Source organism: Acomys russatus, chromosome 29 (assembly GCF_903995435.1).
Source record: "Acomys russatus chromosome 29, mAcoRus1.1, whole genome shotgun sequence".
Lineage (NCBI taxonomy): Eukaryota > Metazoa > Chordata > Mammalia > Rodentia > Muridae > Acomys > Acomys russatus.
Window position 1 is genome coordinate 10233055 of NC_067165.1, and position 23023 is coordinate 10256077.

The following is a 23023-nucleotide window of genomic DNA, read 5'->3' on the forward strand; positions in this document are numbered from 1 at the left end:
TTACCACTGTGGAATGACACTTGAGTAAAAGTAAGGTATAGAGAAATTTTAATCCAGCAACATGGCTGATATGGCAAAGGATCACATCCAAAGATCTTAGTCTGTGTGATCTGGATGGAATGCAAACATGCCCTGGATTATGATATGATTTGGCTGGAATACAGACACCCCTTAGTACACACCTAGAAGGAAGCACCCATGTATGAAAATGATGTCTAATTGACAGACAAAGTAATGAATAGGAGAAATATTTGACAGAATAGGATATGTCCAACTCTCACGAAAACAGAGAGGAACATGAAGTGACTTCAGAAAGATCAGTGGTAAAGGAGAGGAGAGAAAGCAGTTTTACCAGTACAGTTTTACAGAGAAAGGTTGTAGACAGAACAAGCTAGAAACAAGTGAAGACAGATGAGCCACAGAATGAGGAGGAGCCAGAAGACTAGAACAGATTGCTAGAGTTAGTTTAAGACCAATCAGAGCAATTCAGTCAGGAGCAGAAAGAACAGTTTGATTCAGTCAGTCAGCCTGTAGAAGAGCTTAAGTCAAAACAGCTGAGTTGAAGCAGGCAGAATTCAGAAAGAGGTAGAAAGTGTGTGATTATTCACCAATAAGTCTCAGAGGCTGAAAATATTCCAGGCCTAGATTAGATTGTATGGAGTCCAAAAGCTTCCATGACTAGGCCTAGGTTGGCAGACAGAGGGATTAAGACACCGAGACAACAATTATGTCAAGAGAAAGAAATTACTCTTATAGTCAGATGATATATAGCTTAGGTGAGAGAAATCTCAGTACAAAGGGTCTCTCTCATGCCATGGACAGAAAGGCATACAAGAAGGTGCTGAGTCAGAGTACAGGACAGTATTTTTGGACAAGATGTGTTCTGTAAATTCTAACTATAACAGATGTAATTGCCAGGGATTTCAGCTGTGGCACCCAATGAAATGGCCTCTAAATGGAAGATCCTGGGACTGATGTGCAAATAAATATGACTCCCTACCTTCAGGGGTGCTGATTCCTCCACTGCAGCTCCCTGCATGAAAAGATAGTCACTGCTTTGTATGGGGATTGAGCTGGGGAAGACAACTGTCCCCAGGAGACTTCCCAGGAAAAGCTTCTGGAATTTCCCATGGTGGGGCATAAAAGAGCATACACAGAATTGCAGGACAAGTGCTTGACTCTGCAGATTGTGTGTTATTCTTGAGAAATATGTCATCATTAGAGGAAACTAATATTAGTACACCATGTATGCTGGTATAATAGTAATTTTACAATAAATGCTGAGTTCCTATCACCAACAGAAGCAACCCAGTCATTATCCTTGCACTCACTGTGTGAATTAATAAGGGAAGTAATGTGGGATTAATATCAAATGTCTTTCTGTATGAGTCATACTTTCCCTTTGACTAACTGAGAACAACAACTGGAACGGTGTCAAGAAGATTCTTTGTTGTCTCTTGCAACACACAAGAGCAGAGGTGGTAAGAACCTTTTTCTCAGCCATGTAAAACTGCAACTTCTGTTGTTGAAGCTAATTCTTTGAATCCCACTAAGAGCAGAAATATAGTGCTTTACCAGTTCAAAATACTTTGACTATGTATTCTATTTTACATATAATTTTTAAGTGACATTAAAACAATACATTAATTTTATGAACTAGATATTATTTAGTTCAAAGAAGTGAGGACAAATCACTTTTTTTTTTTTTTTGCCATTTTAGCCTGTGCTATTATGTGTCAAATTGGTAACATAAGATTTTATAGGATAAACTTTGTGATAATATTATAAAATTTCAAAATAATAAAAATGATTACAAATTGAAGTTCCTTTTATCATCTACTAAATTTAAAAATGTAAATCAACATCAGCAATAATGAGATGTATACTTTTTATTTTATTATTTTATTATATTTCTTTGTAAACATATGCATTCATATTATTACATATGAATAAGACAAACTACATACCACAGGAAGAACCATGAGATAATCATGGGTTGTATAAATGTTACATTTGTAATGATTTGGCCATTTGCATTTGTCAAACCCAAAGAAACCAACTTTCCTACTTTGTTGGGTCCAAATTTCTGAATGGAAGTCTATATCTATCATATCTCATTTTTATTAACTTAAATCACCTATCTTGATCTAAAAAGATCTTATCCCCTAACAAACTAAACTTGATTGTAAAACTAAACTCTTCAAGTCCATCAGAGACTCGAAAAGAAATAAAAGTTAAATGCCTGATTGAACCAGAAGTGCATGTTAGCAGCTTCCAAAATGAAATAAAAAATGACTGAGACAGTTTACTGCCGGAACTGTCACCCAATACTCTGTATAATGTTGGTGAATCATCTTTGTCCTAGGTTTAACTACATATACATATATGTATACGTACATGTACACAAACACATATATACATGATTTTATAGATATATAAGGTAAAATAGTTAAATAAGGTCTTCGAAACCTCAGAGACCTACAGAATATGACATTTACAGATGTTTACATTATCCTAAAGATTCTTTGACAAGACAAGTTAACTCCTGGCAACACCCAGCCTATCTCAAAGAAGATGTTCAACATCAGAGAACCTCCTTATGGAGTTGGCTTCAAATCTGGCAGAAAAGGCTCTGGGGAAAATGTCCTCATTCCTGCCACAGACAGAATTCTGCCTTAAAATGGGCAAGCTTAGATGTAGGCAGAGTTGATGGCCGAACTCTCACCAGACAGGGTAAGCAAGTCCTCAATAGATCCTGCCTAAATCTGTCTGGCAGAGATAATGGACTAGAATACCAAGATGTATTTTAATTAAGAAGTGGAAGTCATATGATGGAATTGGTCTGGGAGGGGTTGGAGGGGCAATAGATGTGGATAAGGTCAAAACACATAGACATATACAAAATATGAAGGAATGAAGTAAAAAGGTAAAGTAATACTCTGAAATAAATATGTTCATATGTAATTTCTTCCTAATAGTAGAGACATGCTATATAACCTTAGGTGAATCTAGAACTCGCTGTATACTCTAAGGGATCATTGAAGTCAAATACAGTCTCAATGTGCCTACCTCAGCCTTGCAAGTGTTGGAGTTACAATCTCATGGTGTTACATCTGGCCTCGATTTTCTTTAATTTTTTCTTCAGTTCTACAAAGTTTGTATTGTAGTAGCAGGATGAGTCCCTACTGTTTTTGAGTAATTGAAGCTTCTGTACCATTTTCTTGAATGAGTTTGTCCCTTTTCACACACTGAAAAGTTTTATAACTTCACATCTCTTCTGTCCAAATGTTCAGATGACCAAAAAGATGTACAAAGCTAGGTAGAAAATGTAGACAAAACTCTCTGACCCAGAGTAAATTCTGCTGGGTGTTATTCATAAGCATTTACTTTATTTTACAATAGCCTTTCTTTAGTTAAAAAAACAGCATTCATTGATTTACTACTATGCTAGTTATGGAAGTTGAAGGAGAGAGAGAGGAAGACAGGGAGAAGAAGGAAAGAGAGGAAGGGAGAGAGAGAGAGAGAGAGAGAGAGAGAGAGAGAGAGAGAGAGAGAGAGAGAGAGAGAGCATAATAACCAGGCTCAAAATTCTAAGAAGTCAGCCACTTATTTTCATTTTTTATTATGTTTCTTTTTTACCATATACATTGTATTATTACACATGAATAAAATAAACCACATACAGCAGGAAGAACCACAAGACAATCAGGAATTATATAAATGTTACATTCATAGTGATTTGGCTTTTGTATTTGGCAAACTTGAAGTAAACATCTTTCGTATCTTGTTGGGTCTAAATTTCTGAAAGAAGAATCAATATCTACCATATCTTATCTCTATTAATTTAAAACACCTATCTTGAGCTAAAAAAATTTTAACTTCTAACCAACTAAGCTTAATTGTGAGACTAAAAATCTGGTATTCAACCCCATCAGAGTCTTGAGAAGGAATAAAACTTAAATACCTGAGTGAACTAGAAGTGCAGGTTAGCAGCTTCCAAAATGAAAAAAATGACTGAGACAATTTACTGCCTGAACAGCCACCCTTACATTCTATAACATTGGAGCATCGTCTTTGGCCTTCTAGCCCAATATATCTGACATACATATTTGTGAGTCAGGAAAATTCCTAAAAGTTACAAAAGAAGACCATCTGACCTCATCTCCAGATTAAAAACAGATCTATCCCTCCCCCTTTAATTTCAAATGCTATTTAAATTATCTAAAACACAAAACAAAACAAGAGTGTTACTATCCTCACTCTGCCTTAATGAAATCCTACTCTCCACCTTCCTTACTCGCTAGCTACAAACCCCTGACTCAAATCCTGTGCTGAGCACTTTGTGACACCATTGTCACAGTGCCACTTTTTCCAGAGGTACTCCTTTCCAGCTACTGTTAGCTCTCCTTTGAAATCAGCCTGAATTTTTTTATTTGATTCCTCATGTAAATTCAGTTTTTATATTACATCCATATGACGGTGTTAGGGTTCAGGGATAGCTGCCTACTGACTACTGGAACACCAGACTCAGGTTGACGGAAGTTTGTTTGAATGTTGAACAAGAACTGACCCATCAGAGTTACAGCCTGTAAATTCAGACTACAGCATTGGTAACAAGAATTGATCAGTCAGGGCAATGGTTGGAACTTGGATATTAGACTGTGACATTAATCTGCTTCTAAGGAAGGGTTTTTATAAGAAAAGTGTAACCAGGTACCCAAGTGGTAAGCAAGAGGAGCATAACATTACATCATTTTGACCAGTTAAACACAAGAAGAATTAATTTTCTTCTGAGAACAATGTAATCAGGTGGCTAGACAAAGAATTTCAAGCTGATTGGCTGGCATTTATGGTAGGAGAGCTCCTGAGGGATTTCTCGCTCTCTGGGAATATGCATTTATCATCTATTCCAAGCAACAAGCATTGAACCTTCCTGGTTTCAGGAACGTAGGGCCTGAGAACTTGATCTTAATTTCACTTTATAATGAAAATGGAGACTTGGAATCAAAATAGTTTCTGATATGCTAAGAGTTGGTATTAATAGAGGAGGTATAGTCATGCTAGGAACCAAAGTAAGTCTCAACTGAGGACCTATAGAGTTGAAGCAGTTAAGCAAGTTACAACAATGGTGCTGCCTGCCTTAGAGCAGGCCTTATTTCAACTAACCTTTCTGTAAATGCCCCACTGACATAATTAACAGCATGCTTCTGTAGGATTAAGGAGTTTCCTGATCCAATCAAGGTGGCAATTAAGTTTAATCATCACAGAGCCTTTCCTTAGATAATTTATTTTCTATTTTTAAAAAATATATCCTATTTTTATTGAAATGTTTCCTTAAAATATGATTTTATGTATCTTAGGTGACTAGTTTATGGTTATTTTTACTTCAAAATTTACTGAAATATAAATTTATACAATATAAAAATTATTGAAGTCCTTAAAATTACTTTGCTTCTATTCAAATTGCAATGTTAATTTAGTCTTAAGCTTGCTGCAGGCACTCATCTTATTTTTCTGCCTTCCTCTCACCAATTATGTCATTTCACATACATTCATTTATTTGCTTGCGTTTTTAGACAGAGTTTCTCTTTAGCACTGACTGTCCTAGAATTTGTTCTGTAGATAGGGCTGGCTTCTAACTCATAGAGAACTGCCTATCTCTTCCTCCCAAGTGCTGGGATTCAAGGCATGCACCACCACTGTTCAGCTAACTTCTGTTTCTTACATATACAAATGTTGTCTTAATTTATACAGCTCTAATCTATCCTTAGAATTTTGACTAGTATATTCTGCTGGAACATCACCATCTAGAATGCCAGCAGAAAACTCTAAATTAACATGTGAAGAATGAGAATTTTGATACCCAGCTTCTGACACACTACAACAGCAAACAGTTTAAAAGATATTCTTTAAGGAAATACAGTTTAATTAGCAGAATAAAGTATTATTGACAGAATTGGCACAAGTAAAAATTGTGAGGAGAAAAATAGTTGACTTGAGAAACTTCTCTTAATTTCCTTTCTGATGCTTCTCGATCACGCTTTTCTTCTGTATGTTCTTTTATGATAGCTTCCATCCTTATCTTCAGGTCTTGAACTGTGTTAATGATTTCTTTCATCTGGTTATTTGTATTTTTCTGAAATTCTTCAAATGCCTCTTTATATGACTCTTTTAAATCCTTAGCCCTCTTGTTTGCCTCCTCCTGCATTTGTTTACAGATTTTATTTTTTTCTTCCCTTATCTTACTTACTAAGAATTTGAGGTCATTTTCTTGTATATCAATTGTTGTTGGGCTCTCCAGGTTGTTTTCATTGGGATTGCTGGGATCTGGAGATGCCAACCTGTTTTGGGTTTTGTTAGTGTTCTTTCGCTGTCCTCTTGTCATTTTGGTGACTCTGGTGTTGGGAGGTGGTTTGTAGTGACCTTCTCTGTTTGAGAGTGGATAGTTGATGCCTGATTATAGGTAGGGTACCCTTGCCTGTGGGGATGAAGGAGTATTTCCCTGGACCAGGCAGGTGACTCAGGTTCTACTCCTGAAGATTTTTCTCAACACCTTAGGCTCCAGGCTGAGTCTTGCAAAGTAGGTTTCTGTTTGGGCCTTTTCACCTTACTGCTGTAATTCAGACCAGCAGTTTTGGGCTCTAGAGCAAGGTCAGCACACAAGCTCTCTGGTTGTGTAGGTTGACCCCAGCTGCCTGTCCTTCCTGTTGCTTTGTAGCCAAGACACCAGGTGAATCAGATCTTCTGGGCTGCAGCTGTCTTTTAGCTCTGCCTCTATACTCTGTAGGAGCATGCAGCCTCTCCCATGAATTTGGGAGTTCTTGCTGGGTCTGCAGAAGCTGACCCAGCTAGGATCTGCCTGTTGGAGATTACAGAATCAGTGCCCGGTGAGCCAGAGACAATATGGTTTCAGGCCACTGGCAGTACCCAAGGAAGCAGCAATTTCCACGACCCTGTAAGCCAGGACACTCCCATACAATGGCGATTCAGACCACTGGCTGGAATCCCCTGTATCTTCTCTTTCTGCCAGTGACAGCCAGTATACTCCCCGCTCACTGTAGGTCAGCAGTTAGGCCCTGCAAGCACGACCCATGGCTCCCTATATCGTGGGAGGTCCTGTCACGCCGCCAGAATGGACCCAGCTAGGTTCTGTTGTTTGGGGAGTGCCGGTTTAGTGTGGGCAGCCCGGGTGGGCAGCTGGCTACAATGGCAATTCAGACCACTGGCGGGAATCCCCTGTATCTTCTCTTTCTGCCAGTGACAGCCAGAATGCTCCCAGCTCGCTTTAGATCTGGAGTTAGACGCCACAAGCAAGACCCACGTCTCCCGATAACGTGGGCGGTCCCACTGGGCTGTGGGAGCAGTCCACGCGGGTTTCCAACTGCCCCTGTTTGCAGGGTCAATCCTTTGTGTCTAGGTTCAGATTGGGCCCAGGGTGCAGAGCACGAGCTACACGCCAGCTCTAGCTGTTTTTGGTGAATCCCACCACCTGTGTTTCCACTCGGCTAGGCAGGTGACCTCTGCAGTTTGGCATGGTGTGGATGGAGAGGTTCAATGGTAGTTTCACCATATTCCCTGAGACTCCTCAGGTTGGGGGCTCCAGAAAATCCCCTCCCCATATGGTGAGTTTGGGTTTTATGTGCCGGCTGCAGCTTGGTTGTGGATTCCGTTTCAGAGTTTGGGGTGTGCGTTTAGCACCTCCGGGCTGTTGCTTGTCCCGGGGATAGACCCACTGGTGGTCTGCAGAGTTTGGGGCCCCACTCACCTACAGTTCTCAAAATCCTACAGTCTGTGGCTCCATTCATGTCCCTGTTCACCTTGGAGTAGATCAGCTATGGTGCATACTGGCTGACGCCATCTTGCGAATCTTCGTAACTATCTTTCATTCCAGGTGTTTAACCTCCTCACAAATTCCAGAACCTTGAGCTTTTCCCACTTTTTTGTCGACCATATTAAAAATCATAAACTTATCAGCCTTAACTTAAGAAGGCTATGGTGATGAGGGTCTTAGGCATTTTAGAGGTAAAAATCTAGGATATGATTTCAGTTGAGGGACAAAGACTCACAGAGATGTTGTGATAGAAACAGCTTTTGCCAGGAAGAATTCACGCACTTGGTGAAATAGGGGTGGTAAGGATTAGTTATGGACTTAGAATGAGCTTTGACACCTCTGGCAACTGAAAGCTCTAGACTCCCAAGATAACTCACCTCCATAATGTGTGTAGATTAATCAGTGCATTGGGTGTCACAGAGTAGACATTTTTTGATAATCACTCACATTTGTGTAAAGGACCGAGGCACAATTCTTCAACTGCTTGAAAAAATTAACAGTTACAATTTTTCAGCTAAAAGCTTTCTGGGAATTTTACCCAGAAAAGGAAAACAGCCTTCATGTATCTTCTTCTGGTACAAGGTTATCTTGTACCAGTGATGTTTCTTTGTGGTTGTTTAAATAGCCCATTCTACAGTTCCTTTCTATATCCCTACAAGACCAGTCTTCATTTCAATCCAAGAATTCTTCCTGATAAACTATATGTCTGCCACTTGACAATAGGTGTTTAAGCTATGTTCATAACTTCAATAAAGTTCCTGTAAGCAATTCTATATCTCAGATTCTAATTCCCAGAAACCTCAGTTAGATAGATAAAGTTTTATTGTGCAACTTCCAGAATGTAAAACTCACAATGACTACCAAATAGTGTAGGCAAAGATGACCTAAATACATTGAATAATCATCTAAAGTCTTAAAATGTCTGTTGTATTTTATTAAAGTCCTAACAATTATAAATTGTTAAATAATTCATTTATTTGGCCAAAAAGAGGCATATAGGTCTTTGTGAAACTCATTATTCTAGTTCTAGAGTATTTTAGTTTGCTAAATTCCAAAGGGTGTGGCAGAATAAAGAGATCTTACATGGTGCTATATTGCTATTCTTGTAAAGTCTTAAGGAATGAAGTGCATAATTCTATTTTTTTAATATTTAAAATATAGGGAAACTTCCAAAGATAAGTATTATGGGGTTTTGTCTTCCATAATTTCTACCTATATTTTTGGTCTTAGTGGTCTATGGCCTGGTATACAAAGTAATCACCAAAATTTTCCTATGGAGAGTTAGAGGAGAGGCTGTATAAGTCACAACAAGGTTCTTATTTTTTAAATTTCCCATTTATTTAATAAGAAAAAAAGCTTGAAAATTCTAGTTGAGGGATCTGGGTTGTTTCCAATTTCTTGCTATTATAAATAAAGCTGTTATGAATACTATTGAGCAAATGACCTTGTATAGTGGGGCATCTTTTGGATATGTGTCCAAGAGTTGTAGAGCTGGGTCTTGAGGTAACACTATTTCCAATTGTCTGATAAAGTGCCAGATTGATTTCCAAAGTGCTTGTACAAGTTTGCACTCCCACCAGCAATGGAGGCAAGTTCCCCTTTCTCCACATCCCTGCCAGCATGTGCTGTCACTTGAGTTTTTGATCTTAGCCATCTCAGAGTTGTTTAGATTGTCATTTCTCTGATGACTAATGACAGTTGAGTATGTCTTTAAGTGATTCTCTGTCATTCGTGATTCCTCTGTTGAGCATTCTGGTTAGCTCTGCTAGCATTTCTGTCTTCTGAGAGGCCCTATCCAGTAAGGGATTGAAACAGATGCTGAGAATCACGGCCAAACATCGGGCAGAGCACACTGAGCCTTATAGAGTAGTCAGAGGAAAGATAGAAGGATAGAAGACCAACAAAGCCAAGTAACCTGGGCCCAGGGGGGCTTTGTGGAGACTGAAACACCAACGAAGTACCATGCATGGACTGGACCTAGCCCTGCTACATATATGCACTCAATGGACAGCTTGGTCTTCATGTGGGTCTCCTAGTAAGGGGTGTGGGGGCTGTCTCTGACAAAGACTTTCTTTGCAAGCCCCTGGGGGCTGCCTTGCCAGGCTACTGTGGTAGAGGATGTGCTCAGTCCTGATGCAACTTGACATGTGCTGGAATGGATGGGTAGGGGGCTCCCTTTCTGAGGGGTAGATGATGGGGGAGGTGGGGAAGAGGGAGGGGTGGGACACAGGAGGAGAGGAGGAAGGTGGCTACAATTGGGATACAAAGTGAATAAATAAATAAGTACATTTTTGAAGTGCTTCTCCTATTCAGTGACCACCACCTGACTGAATATAGTGGAGCATTCATCAAGGAAACATAACAGATAGCTAGAAGTTTTAAAATGTAGAGGCTGACTGAGAAAAAAAGTAAATGTTACTTATAATGTTAATTTCCAGAGCACATTATTGTTAACAGAGCAAGAAATCCCCTTGGTATTTCCAGAATTAGCATGTTTTAAAGAAACAGTCTGGTGACACTATGAAGAAACTTGCCTTGTCTCAGGTATCACAATGAGCCAAGTGTATCATGTTAGAACAGGCCTCCTGAAAGCGGGAGAGAGCTCCTGAGCGCTAGCTACCGTGTGTGCTGCTAGTAAGCATGACCTCATGGGCTTTTCTACTTGAGCAAATAGTAGTCTTCCTGTTTTCTCTGAAGGATACTGATTTCATATTGACCAGAGAAAATAGCAAATTGGAGAAAATCAGATGAAGCTCTGAGAGAGTGGCAACTTTCTTCTACAGAAGGTATTGGTGACTAATGGTGAAGATGCTTTGCTGAACAACCTGAAGACACTGAGGATTGGTGAAGTGACATAAAAGAAATTCTCTTTGAATTCTGGAGCTCAAGTAAGTGATCTGGGTGTGGAGTATTTGGAGAGAAGTCTAGACTTAGAGTTTCCCAACTTGACAGTCTTTTCATTATAGAGTTAGGACTTAGAAATGTTGGGGCATAGGAATCTGACAGGCAGTGAAGTCCTTCAAGAGAGAGGATTTGTTTTCCTATTCTATTATAAGATTAGGGTCAAACAGTACCCTGAAATTCAGGAACATTATCATGTCCACATGTCCTCACCTCTCTTTTATTTACTAGTTCTTTGAGGATTTAACACAATGATCATATATGACCATATTTACTCCCCTCCCCAACTGCTCCAGGATACAGCTCCTTTCCTGTCTCTACCCAACTTTGTATCATTTTCTTTTAAAATAATATGTAGTACAGTTTGGGCTACCTTGAAACTGAGTGTCTTCCATTGACCACCTAGGGGCAACATACTGAAAGGATTCTCACCCGTTATAAATTGCCTGGGGAACCAAAAGAAAACACTGCGGTATCACTGTTATAGACCTGACAGTCACCAGTGTGGAGGTCTTCAGTGTCTTAAGATTCTACTCCTGAAATTTATGTTATACATATGGATAGCCACTAAAAGATCACAAACAGTACTTTATATTCATTTTATAGTCCTCTTTGTGAAGAGATTTATTGAGGTATGGCTGATGAGAAATAAACTCAGCCTGAAATTTAAGGGAAGTACTTTATAAAGTTTTAAATATTTATAGTCATGAAATTGTCACTGAATTCCATATAACAAATATCTATCCTTGATCTCAAATCTGTTTTTGTGGATTTTGAGAGTCATTCCTTCTTTTTCCTTTCTCCAACTCTAGAAAACGATGAATTTACATTTACAATTACTTGGTTTTTAAGAATCATTTATTTGTAATCATAAGGTGTGTAGCATCTTTGTTGGAACCTTTTAATTCAATCAGATAGTATAGATATCCATATCTGATCTTCATAAAAATGGCTCATTACTTTCTTACTGATGTGTATACTATTGAGTTAGCTATAACTGGTTTGCCCATTATACTGCCAATTATACTTTGAGTTATTTCTAGTCATCATGGTTTAAATCTTCTTGACTTTCATTTTCCTTGTAGTTTGTTTTTAAGACTATTATCTTTAATAACTTCAATTGTTGGCTTCATTGCTCTGAAAGAGTGGGTGGTTATGGAGGGAGATACAAGAACTATAGATTTCTTAATATGTCCTTTGTTAACTGTAAACTGCTTTTCTACATTGTAATCCAGTCAATCACCTGCATACATAATGTGTATAAATCATATTCTAGAATAGTATTATAGAAAAGCATTCATGTTGTTTGTCAATATTTAAGTATTTTCACATTGGCTGCATAGAGACTAAGTAGGCACCAAAAAGCTGGCTCATGTAGAAAAGTACCAAGAAAAAAATGTTTCAAATTGTTTACATTCTAATTGATTGTTTTACAAAAAATATATGCATTTTTTGTAATCTCAAAGAGTTTTTGTTAATCTTCATAAACACATTGCATGTAACTTCAGGAAATGTACAAAAATCTTGGCTAATGTCTTGGCCACTTTAAAATAAGGATAATAGAGTAGCACAAATGAACAGCAGAAATTTCTAGAAAATGGAAAGTCCAAGGTAAAAATGATATCATCTGTCAGTGATGGATAAAGGTCATTCTTATGGTGCTATCCATGACCAAAGATGAAAGGGTAAGAGACAGTCAAACAACATGAGAAGAATTGTATCCTATTAAAGGAATTCTTCCACAATCATAAACCCACTCTCATTATAATTACATTAGTTCATGTGTAAGAGCAGAGTCTCTGTTCTCTAATTACCTGCTTAGGCTCTTTGCATTCTTCCTTAATACTTGCATGAAAATTAAACAGCAACCTGAAAGTGTAGGGAGACATACAGGTCACAGCACCTGGGAACAAAACTTGACCATACCATTTCAAGCTTCTTTTTATTCAACATAAAAAATAGCCACATAATTTGATAGAATTGTACTCAATCATATAATTCTGGTATCATCACTGTTTTAAATTCAAGTTCAAAATCATAACTTATATACAGGGGCATAATTTAATTTTGAATATTGACATATAATTTACAAGTTTGCTAGACACATCCTTTCAGATTTTTCATGAGTATAACCTTTCATACTGGCAGCCACATAGTATGTCAACTCAGATGGCACATTTTATGCTATCAATTATTTACTGAAGAATAATTAATCAGAGTCTCAAATTACACCGAGTACTTTAGATTTGCCATGAGGGAAATCCATCTAGGCTTCCCATCTTAATTCTGTTTGGGATTTCTACTGGAATGTCTACAGAGATTGTCAAGTGATTGTCAGTTGATCCTGAAGGGGAAATTGGTTTTTTTTTTTTTAATTTAAATATGTTTTAAAAAATTTATTCACTTTACATCCCAATCATAGCCTCCTCCCTGGTCTCCTCCCAGTCCAACTCTCCCTCCCTCTTGCTTCCCTACTCCCCTCCCCTAGTCCTCATAGAGGGAAGAGCCCTCTCCTCTTCTAACTGACCCCAGCCCATCAAGTATCATCAGGACTGCCTGCAGCGTTCATTGCTGGCTATGACTGATGATTATTTTTCTCTTCAGTATTGTGGTTGTCACCTTCCCACATTGTGAAAGCTAGACAGTAAGAATGATGTTTTCAGGTCACAGTAGCTTAATATCTTCATGTTTATAGCTCAAGTATCTGATGTTTTCAGCAACAGAGGGTGTTTGTTCGCTTATTTCTTGAGAGGATTTTAACATCAAGGTATGGAGGTTCACTAATACACTGTAATGTCCGAGGATCTATGTGATCTCAATGACTAAGAATTCCAAAAGAAGTAATTCATTACTGGGCCTGGGTCTTTGGTAGCTTGTGATGTCTAGTGGGAGAATGTTGGCCTGTTATAGATTAACTCTATTTTTATTCTCCTGTGTTTATACATATGGATATAAGTCTAAACAGTAGTAAATTTCCATATGGCTTTTTGAAAGTTCTTTAATGTTGTTTATTCTTCCCATTATTGCACTTTGGCCTCCATCCCTAACCCCAATTATTTCTATTAATCATTTATATTAGGCATTCTAGGAGTGCTATTTCTCACAGCCCTCTAGTAATTTTCTGACCTTTATGAATATTTCAAACAAAACACAATATCTAAAAACCCAAAGCTAACATTCACAAATGACAAAAACAAACAAACAAACAAACAAACATGTGACTTTTATTTTCTAGGTTTGTAGTACCTCACTCAGAATATCTGTGTATCTTTCTAGGTCTGGGTTAACTCACTCAGGATGATCATTTCTAGTTCCATTCATTTGCCTGCAAATATCAAGGTTTCCTGGTTTTCAATAGCTGAGTAATATTCCATAGTGTAAATGTACCAGTTTCTTTATCCGTTCTTCAACCGAGGGACATCTAGGTTGTTTCCAGATTCTGGCTATTATGAATAAGGCTGCTTTGAACATAGTTGAGCAACTGTCCTGGTTGTATAGTAGAGCATTTTTGGGTATATGCCAAGGAGTGGAATAGCTGGGTCTTGAGGTAGCCTATTCCCAATTTTCTGAGAAAGCACCACACTGACTCCCAAAGTGGTTGTACAAGTTTGTACTCCCACCAGCAATAGAGTGTTCCACCTTTTCCACAGCCTCACCAATGTCTGCTATCATTTGAGTTTTTGATCTTAGCCATTCTGATGGGTGTACAATGGAATATCAGAGTTGTTTTGATTTGCATTTCTCTAATGATTAAGGATTTTCAGCATTTCTTTAGGTGTTTCTCAGTCATTTGACATACCTCTGTTGAGAATTCTCTGTTTATCTCTGAACTCCATTTCTTAATTGGGTTATTTGGTTTGGTGTTGTTTAATTTCTTGAGTTCTTTATATATTTTGGATGTTAGACCTTTGTCAGATGTAGAGTTGGTGAAGATCTTATCCCAATATGGAGGCTGTCACTTTGTTCTGTTGACAGTGGCTTCTGCCTTATGGATGCTTCTCAGCCTCATGAGGTTTCATTTATCAGTTGTTTAACTTAGTGCTTGGGCTGTTGGTGTTCTGTTCATGAAGTTGTCTCCGGTGCCAATGAGTACCAGGCTCTTCCTCACTTTTTCTTCTAACCGATTTAGTGTCTCTGGTTTCATGTGAAGGTCTTTAATCCACTTGGACTTGAGTTTTGTGCATGGTGATAAATATGGGTTTAATATCATTTTCTATATATAGACATCAGGTTAGACCAGCACCATTTGTTGAAGATGCTATCCTTTTTCCATGGAATAGATTTGGCTTCTTTGTCAAAAATCAAGTGCCCATTGGTCCATGTATTTATTTCTTGGTCTTCAATCTGATTCCAATGATGAACCAGCCTACAGCTATGCCAATACCATGCTCTTTTAATTACTGTTGCTCTCTCTATAGTACAACTTGAGATCAAGGATGGAAATTCTTCCAGAAGATCTTTTATTGTACAGGATTGTTTTACTGTTCTGGGTTTTTTTGTGTGTTTGTTTGTTTTTCCATATGAAGTTGAGAATTTATATTTCAAGGTCTTTAAAAAATTGTGTAAATATTGAATAATTGTGCAATGATTACATTGAATCTGTAAATTGCTTTTGGTAAGATGGCCATCTTTTCTATGTTAATTTTCTGGATCCACAAACAAGGAAATTCTTTCCACCTTCTGAAGTCATCTTCAATTTCACTTCAGAAACTTGAAGTTTTTTTTTCATACAAGTCTTTAACTTGCTTGGTTAGAGTAACTCCTAGATATTTTATATTGTTTGTGGCTAATGTGAAGGGTGTAGTTTTCCTACTTTCTTCCTCTGCATGATTGTCATTTGTGTGTAGGAAAGCTACTGACTTTTTTGAGATAGATTTTTATCCAGCCAGTTTGCTGAAGGTGTTTATCAGCTGTTGGCATTCCCTGGTGGAATTTTGGGCATCACTCACATACACTATCATATCATCTGGGAATAGGAATCCCTTGATATCCTTTTGTTGTTTTATTGCTCTAACTAGAACTTCAAAAATTATATTGAAGATATATGGGCAGCCTTGTCTAATCCCTGATTTTAATGGAATTTCCTTGAGTTTCTCTCCATTTAATTTGAGTTGGTTATTGAATTGCTGCATATAGCCTTTATTATATTTAGGTATGTGCCTGGTATCCTGATCCCTGCTTTCAATGTGTCCCATAAATTTGGGTATATTGTACCTTTATTTTCATTGAATTTTAAGAAGTCGCTAATTTCTGTCTTTATTTCTTCCCTGACCCAGGTGTCATTGAGTAGAGAGTTGTTCAGTTTCCATGTGTGTGTAAGCTTTTTGTTATTTCTGTTGTTGTTGTTCTGATGGGATACAAAGTATTATATCAATTTTTGTATATCTGTTGAGACTTGCTTTGTGACTTAGTATAGTGTCAATTTTGGAGAACATTCTATGAGGAACTGAGAAGAACATACAATATTTTGTGTTTGGGTGAAAATTTCTGTAGATATCTGTTAATCCATTTGATTCATGACATCAGTTAATGTCATTATTTCTCAGATTAGCTTCTATTTCATTGACCTGTCCTTTGGTGAAAGTGGGGTGTTGAAGTCTCCCACTATTAATGTGTGGGAATTGATGTGTTATTTAAGGTTTGTTAATATTTTTTTTTTTTACAAATATGTGTGCCCTTGTATTGAGGGATTCAATGTTCAGAATTGCGATGTCATCTTGGTTGAATTTTCCTTTAATGAGTATGAAGTGTCCTTCCTCATATCTTTTGATTAATTTTGGTTGAAAGTCTATTTTATTAGATATTAGAATGATTATATCAGCTTGCTTCTTGTGTCTGTTTGCTTGGAAGCCCCTTTTCCAGCCTTTTACCCTCAGGTAATGTCTATCATTGTGGCTGAGATGTGTTTCATGAATGCAACAGAATTTTGAGTCTTGTTTATCCATCCATTTTGTTAGTCTATGTCATTTTATTGGAGAGTTGAGACCATTGATGTCAAGAGAGTTTAATGACTAGTGACTGTTACATCCCTTGATTTTGATGTTGATTGCAGTAGAATGTGTGGTTATGTTTTGTAACAATGAAATTATTTCCTGTGTTTTTTTGGTTGTATTTTGTCATTTCGTGTTGGAATTTTCCTTCTAGTAACTTCTGAAGGTCTGGATTTGTGGATAGGTTCTGTTTTAATTTGCTTTTGTCATGGAATATCTTGTTTTCTCTATCAGTGGTTATTGAAAGTTTTCCTGGGTATAGTAGTCTAGACTGACATCTGCAGTCTCTTAGGATTTGCAGGACCTCTACCCAGGCCCTTCTAGCTTTTATGGTCTCTGCTGAGAAGTTGGGTGTAATTGCCGTTATATATTACTTGGCCTTTTTCCCTTGCTGCCTTTAATATTTTTCTTTGTTCTGTATATTTTGTGTTTTGATTATTATTTGGTAGAGGATTTCTTTGTCCAGCCTATTGTATTTGGTGTTCTGTAGGTCTCTTGTATGTTTATATGCATTTCTTTCTTTAACTTGGGGGAAGTATTCTTCTATGATTTTGTTGAAAATATTTTCTAGGACTTGGCGCTAGATGTCTTCTTTTTCCTCAATTCCCGTTATCCATCCCTTTCATCATTTCATGGTGTGCTTGATTTCTTGGATTTTTTGTGTCAGGAATTTTTCAGACTTACCATTTTCTTTGATGGCTGCGTCAAAATTTTCTATTGTATCTTCTACAATCAAGGTACTTTGCTCCATATTTTGATATCTATTATCTCTGCATTTTCTGTTTGCTTCTCTAAGTTCTCTTATTTCCAGCTTTCTTCTGTCTGTGCTTTTGCCCTTATTTCCATTTTTAGCTTCATATCTTGAATCATTTTATTGATTTCCTTCATCTGGTTGTTTGCATTTTCCTGATTTTCTTCCAGTGATTGCTTCATTTCCTCTCTATAGGCTTATGTCATGGCCTCTCTAAGGTTCTCAATGTTTGACTACATTTTCCTGTATTTTTTTTTTACAGATTTTATTCATTTCCACCCTTCATCTTCATTACTAAGGAGTTGATGTAATTTTCTTGTGCTTCTATTGTATTTGAGTTCCCAGGGTTGAGTTCTTTTTGGTATAACTGGGTTCTGGAGATGCCATATTATTCTGACTTTTGTTGTTTGTGGTTTTATGCTGGCCTTTATTCATCTTGCTGTTTCTGACAATGGGATGTAGTTTCTGGTGTCCTTCAGTGGTCATTGAGAATAGTTCATTGGTGAGTGTCCATAGGTCAAGACCTCTCACCTGTGGGGATGAGGGAACCCTTCCCTACATCAGGCAGGGGACCTGGTTTCAGCTATGGGGTACTTTGCTCCATACCCTGGGCTCCTCACTGGGCCCGAAGAGGCTAGTGCTGGTGCTCTGCAGCTGAAGGTTCAGTCCAAGATAGTAGGTACTATCTGCCTTTGGCTAGGCTACAGAGACCCTCCCCATGGCTACTGGGGCCCTGGGACCTCACTTCAGTCCCTCGGACCTTGCTTCAGTCCACCTGAGAGTGCAGGAGCTGCCTGCTGGCTTTGGCTTCTGCTCATTCTCTCTCAGGCAGTGATACCTCGGTTCATTCCACTAGAGAGAACCAGAACCACGTCATAGCCAAGAAAGTGTCTTCAGCCACCTGGGCCACCGTGTCAGCCCTAAGTCCCTCCATGGACTCGCAGGGTAATCTGAAGTCAGAAGTATCCCAGTTACACACTGTACTCCCCCCTGTGCCAGAAGACCCTGACTTTGTTGCTTTGAAACCCACAGTTCAGACGGAGAGAATGCAGGTACTGCCGGATAGGATGTGTTGAGTGTTGGAGACCCAGCTTGCAGCCACAGGACCTTGGGGCTTTGTGTGGACTGGCAGGGTGGTCTGAGGTCAGACCCACCCATTGTCTTAGGTTCTTCCCTGGGCCGGAAGATCCAGATGCTTGCACTTCACAGCCAAGAGTTCAGTCCCAGATACAGATTCTGAGATATAGAACACAGCTGCAGCTCACAGGCAAGTATGTAGCCAGTACCTGGGGACTGAGAACCCATCCTCCGTGGACCAGTTGGATGGCCAGAGGCCAAACCCACGTGTGTGCTGCACCATGTGAACCCCTTTCACCTAAGATTCTCCAGGTCTTGTGGTCTGTAGGTCCCACCTTGATCCCTAGGCTCAGTCCTGCAGTTCAGACACTGTGCTTAGTCAGCACTGCCATCTTAGATCCTCTATGGGAGTATTTTGAATTGTCTACTTTAATTTGTGTCTTGAAGATATTGCTGCTCTGTCAGCCTGGGAAACTACTGTGCTCTTTTGCTCAACTGGTCTCACTGGTCATTTTGTTTTGAGTTTATTGTTATTTATTATTAACTGTGTGAAGCTTCCTAGAATGCCTTATCTGAACTTAAGGTCATTTACTTCTGTTTCTAAAACCCCATTTCCTTTCTATGTACACAAAGGTCCAGCATTCAAAATACATTCATTATAGATTTTCATACAGCACACCATATATGACAGGTATGGTCAGATTTTGATTTGCTTTTTCTTTGGGTGAGCCTTGCTAATACTTGAGTAACACCAGATGCAGTCAGTGAGATAAACAAAGCTTTAGTTTGTGGGTTGCTAAGACCAGCCTTATAGAACCTTCCCTGGAAAACAGGCCTAAGTAACACGCTTGCAGAATCATGTGGGCAGAGTTTCAGTGTAGGAGATGGGTGTTGGTGGTTATTTTCCCTGATCTTCCTTTAACTCTGACATAGTATGGCTTCAGGAAATCTTTTGAAGGATTATCAGAAACTCAGACAACTCAGGTAATGCTTTCATAGGGACAACAGAGACATGGAATCATCAGGTGTAGGTATGCAAGGAGACTCAGTAAGCTTTTAGAGTATGCATCTATCTTCATGGATGATTTTTATTTCTTCTATTTTTTCTTCCTTGTGCCCCCCAGGGAGAAATACTTTCTCCCTAGAAACAAGTTCCAAGAACACAAACAGAAGTATATTTTAAGACTAGTAAATTTTGAGGTTCAGAAAGATAGAGAGTTAGTGCCTTCTGGGGGCAGGGACCTCTCAAGTGTTCTTTAGGGTTCAGTTGGAAATCAGAATGTTCTGTAGTATGGTTTGAATGGAGATAAAGAAAATATATTTCTATTGCTATTATTTCTCAGCCACACAATAGTGAGACTTCTGCCCATTCGTGATTTTCTCAAGAAGAGTAATTTCTCTATTGTGTCTAGTTGTGATAAGTAAAACAGAAGGAGGATATATGAGGTGTCCCTGTGGTGTTTTTAAGATGTGTTCTTACACCTGTGTCCTCACAACCTTAACTTCTAAAATAGGACTGCACAAATAGAAAAATATTTCATCATCTTTAGTCATACACCGAAGTTTAAAAAGCTGATTTTCTAGAAATAGCTTCACAAGCAGGACTGGAACATTGGAATTATTGGACATGTCAATGTAGAAGGGGTAATTTTTCAGGAATTCCACCCTAGACAATGAACTACAGGCAGATAATGACTCTTGGGACAAGGAAATTGCCCTCTCCCAGGAATGAGCCCCCTTTATTCATTGTTCAATGCAGAGTGCTCAACTTACAAAACATACAAACAAGAAAAAAAAGACTCAGTATGATGTGTTTATATATATATATATATTTGTGCATTATATATACATACATACATACATGCACACTCACACATACACACATGTATATATACTATATACATACTAATATATATGTATATACATAAATGCAAGTGTGTGTGTAGCAATAATAAAGAAAAGTGGGCTGTTGGCTTGAGAGGGGGTGATGTGAGAGAAACTGGAGGGAGGAAGGGGAGAAGGCAAGCAATGCAATTTTATTTCATTTTTAAAAACGTTAAAAGTTGATTTAATAGTAAAGAGCAGGATCATAATCACTAGAATCTAGAAGTGGAAAAAGATGGAGAGATGAGAGCTATTTAATATTTTAAAATGGACCAAAATAGCCAGGCACCATAGCACATACCTGTAATTCCAGCACTCGGGGAAGCAGAGGCAGAAGGATCTCCATGAGTTCAAAGACAGCCTAGTTTACAAGTGAGTCCAGGACAGCCAAGGCTACATAAACACTGTCTTGAAAAAACAAACAAACAAACAAAAATGTATGCAAATATAGTTATCCTGAAGAAATGACTCTAGCTGGCCATAGCTGTAGTTTAAAACAATGTAATGGTTTTTGTTGTTTTGTTTTGTTTTTGTTTTTTAAAAACTGGAAGAGATTGGCAGTAGGTACTGATTTGAAAAGTTTATGTATTGAAATATCTCGCATAAAATATATAGTTATATTTAAATTAACAGTATATTAAAATATCACATTTCAACTAAAAGAATATTAAAATAAAAGAAAATTAGACTTCTGAATAAAATATTAAATTCTCCTTCAAAATATTTTAACTCACAACAATTGTGAGGACCTACACAGTATTAGTTCTACCATTTACTATTGTAGAAGTAAGAGAAACTAACAAGACCTCATCACAATCTGAGTTTGTATATGAAAATAACTTCCAGTTGGGGGAAAAGATGCTTTTCAGAACCATAGACATTGGTGAGCCATGTTCTAAAAAACAAACCTTTACCATGGTTCTTTGAAATATCCAACTCAAGCTTAAAGCATTAAAAAAGTTAAAAAGATATGAAAATATAAGGAAAAGTATTTGAAAAGAAGAAGATTAATGGAAATGGGAGGATACAAGAGGGTAATGAAAGTGAACACAAATATATGCATGTATGAAAATGTCATAACAGCTTCCATCACATATAATTAATATATACTAATAAAATGAAAAAGAGAGAGGGATGACTTAGTAGCTAAGAGTACTTGTTGCTCTTGCAGAGGACACAAGTTCAGTTCTTGAATCCATATGGTGGTTCCAACCATCCTTAATTCCAGTTCCAGAAGATCTGACAAACATTTCTGAACAACAAGAGCACCAGGAATGCAAGTGGTTTGCATCCATCGATGTTCTCAACCTGTGGGTCATACACCTTTAGAAATATACCAGCCTTTTCACAGGGAGCACCAAAAACCATCGGAAAACACAGATGTTTACATTATAATTTATAACAGTAGTAAAATTACAATCATGAAGTTTGAACAAAAAAAATTTTGTGTTTGAGGGCCAACTTAACACAAGGAAGTTTATTAAATGATCGCAACATTAGGAAAGTTGAGAACCACTGCCATACATATATGCAAGTAAAACACATACACACACACACACACACATGAATTTTTTTAAAAATTGTAAACCTATTTGATATACATGAAAAATTTTACTTTATTCTTATTAAAGATGGATATATCATAAATATTTTTATTTTTTTCTTAAAATGAAAACAAATCAGTTGAAAGTATAGCTTATGTTTAACTTCTCATTCAATTTTTCCATTTCTTCATAAGCCTAGTATCTAGTGTGCTGTGCGTGTGACAGAAATAAAAAGGCTATCAGATTTAACTGCTGTGTCAAAAGGCCAAAATACTAAGTAATTGAAAAAGCTTTCACATTTGACTAGGCAACTTCTTTTTCATTTTAACTAACTGTATGTTCCCACAAATGTGCCTTTAGTTATGAGTTCTGCAGAAGAATAATCAGAATAATGAGTACAAGAAAGAAGGTCATGTGCCCCTTCTTAAACGCCAGCACGATTACTCTACTAACTGTAACAGTAAATGTGTTTCATAACTTATCATATAATTAAATATAGTTCAATGTGACAAGCACATTACTGGGCCTTTGAGATGTGCATATATTTGGTAATTCTATAAGCTACTCTGGAGAGACAGGATACCTGATAAAGCTTCCGAACCCAGAAGACAATATCAAACCTGTGAGGATGTGATCTTCTGATGAGGAAGAAACATCTGGGATGAGTCTAGTCATTAGATGGAACATTCCTAAAACTAGGACCACCAGATTTAGCAAATAAAAATTTCAGGATAATAAATATCATGAGGTGAAGAACGGTAGGAAAGTTATTCATTGACTGAAAGTGAGGCCTAATTGTAGTTAACTTTGCATGGAAACCAGTAGAAAAGTATGGAGGTGGCACGGCTCTATCTAATGAAAACAGTGAAACCAGAACGGCTGCTAGGTGTTTATCTAGCAAAGCTGAGACACATGATGCAATCATCATCATTCCATCTTTCACTTTCTGTCTTGATCTCCACATGCTTGGGGGTGGTGGTGTTGCTTTCAATATTTGTACAACTTGAAGATATTGTATTGATGGAAAATTTTCTTATGGATTATG

The 23023-nt window shown here is 37.8% G+C and overlaps 1 protein-coding gene across 1 annotated transcript in view; it reads left to right on the forward strand.

Annotated features, from left to right (window-relative positions):
• Nucleotides 1–10433: 10433 nt before the first annotated feature.
• LOC127211314 (selection and upkeep of intraepithelial T-cells protein 2-like) overlaps nt 10434–23023 on the forward strand; it is a 50626-nt gene continuing 38036 nt past the window's right edge. The window contains exon 1 of the mRNA XM_051171134.1: nt 10434–10719. The gene's annotated coding sequence lies outside the window, so the exon portion shown is untranslated. The remainder of the gene's footprint in view (nt 10720–23023) is intronic.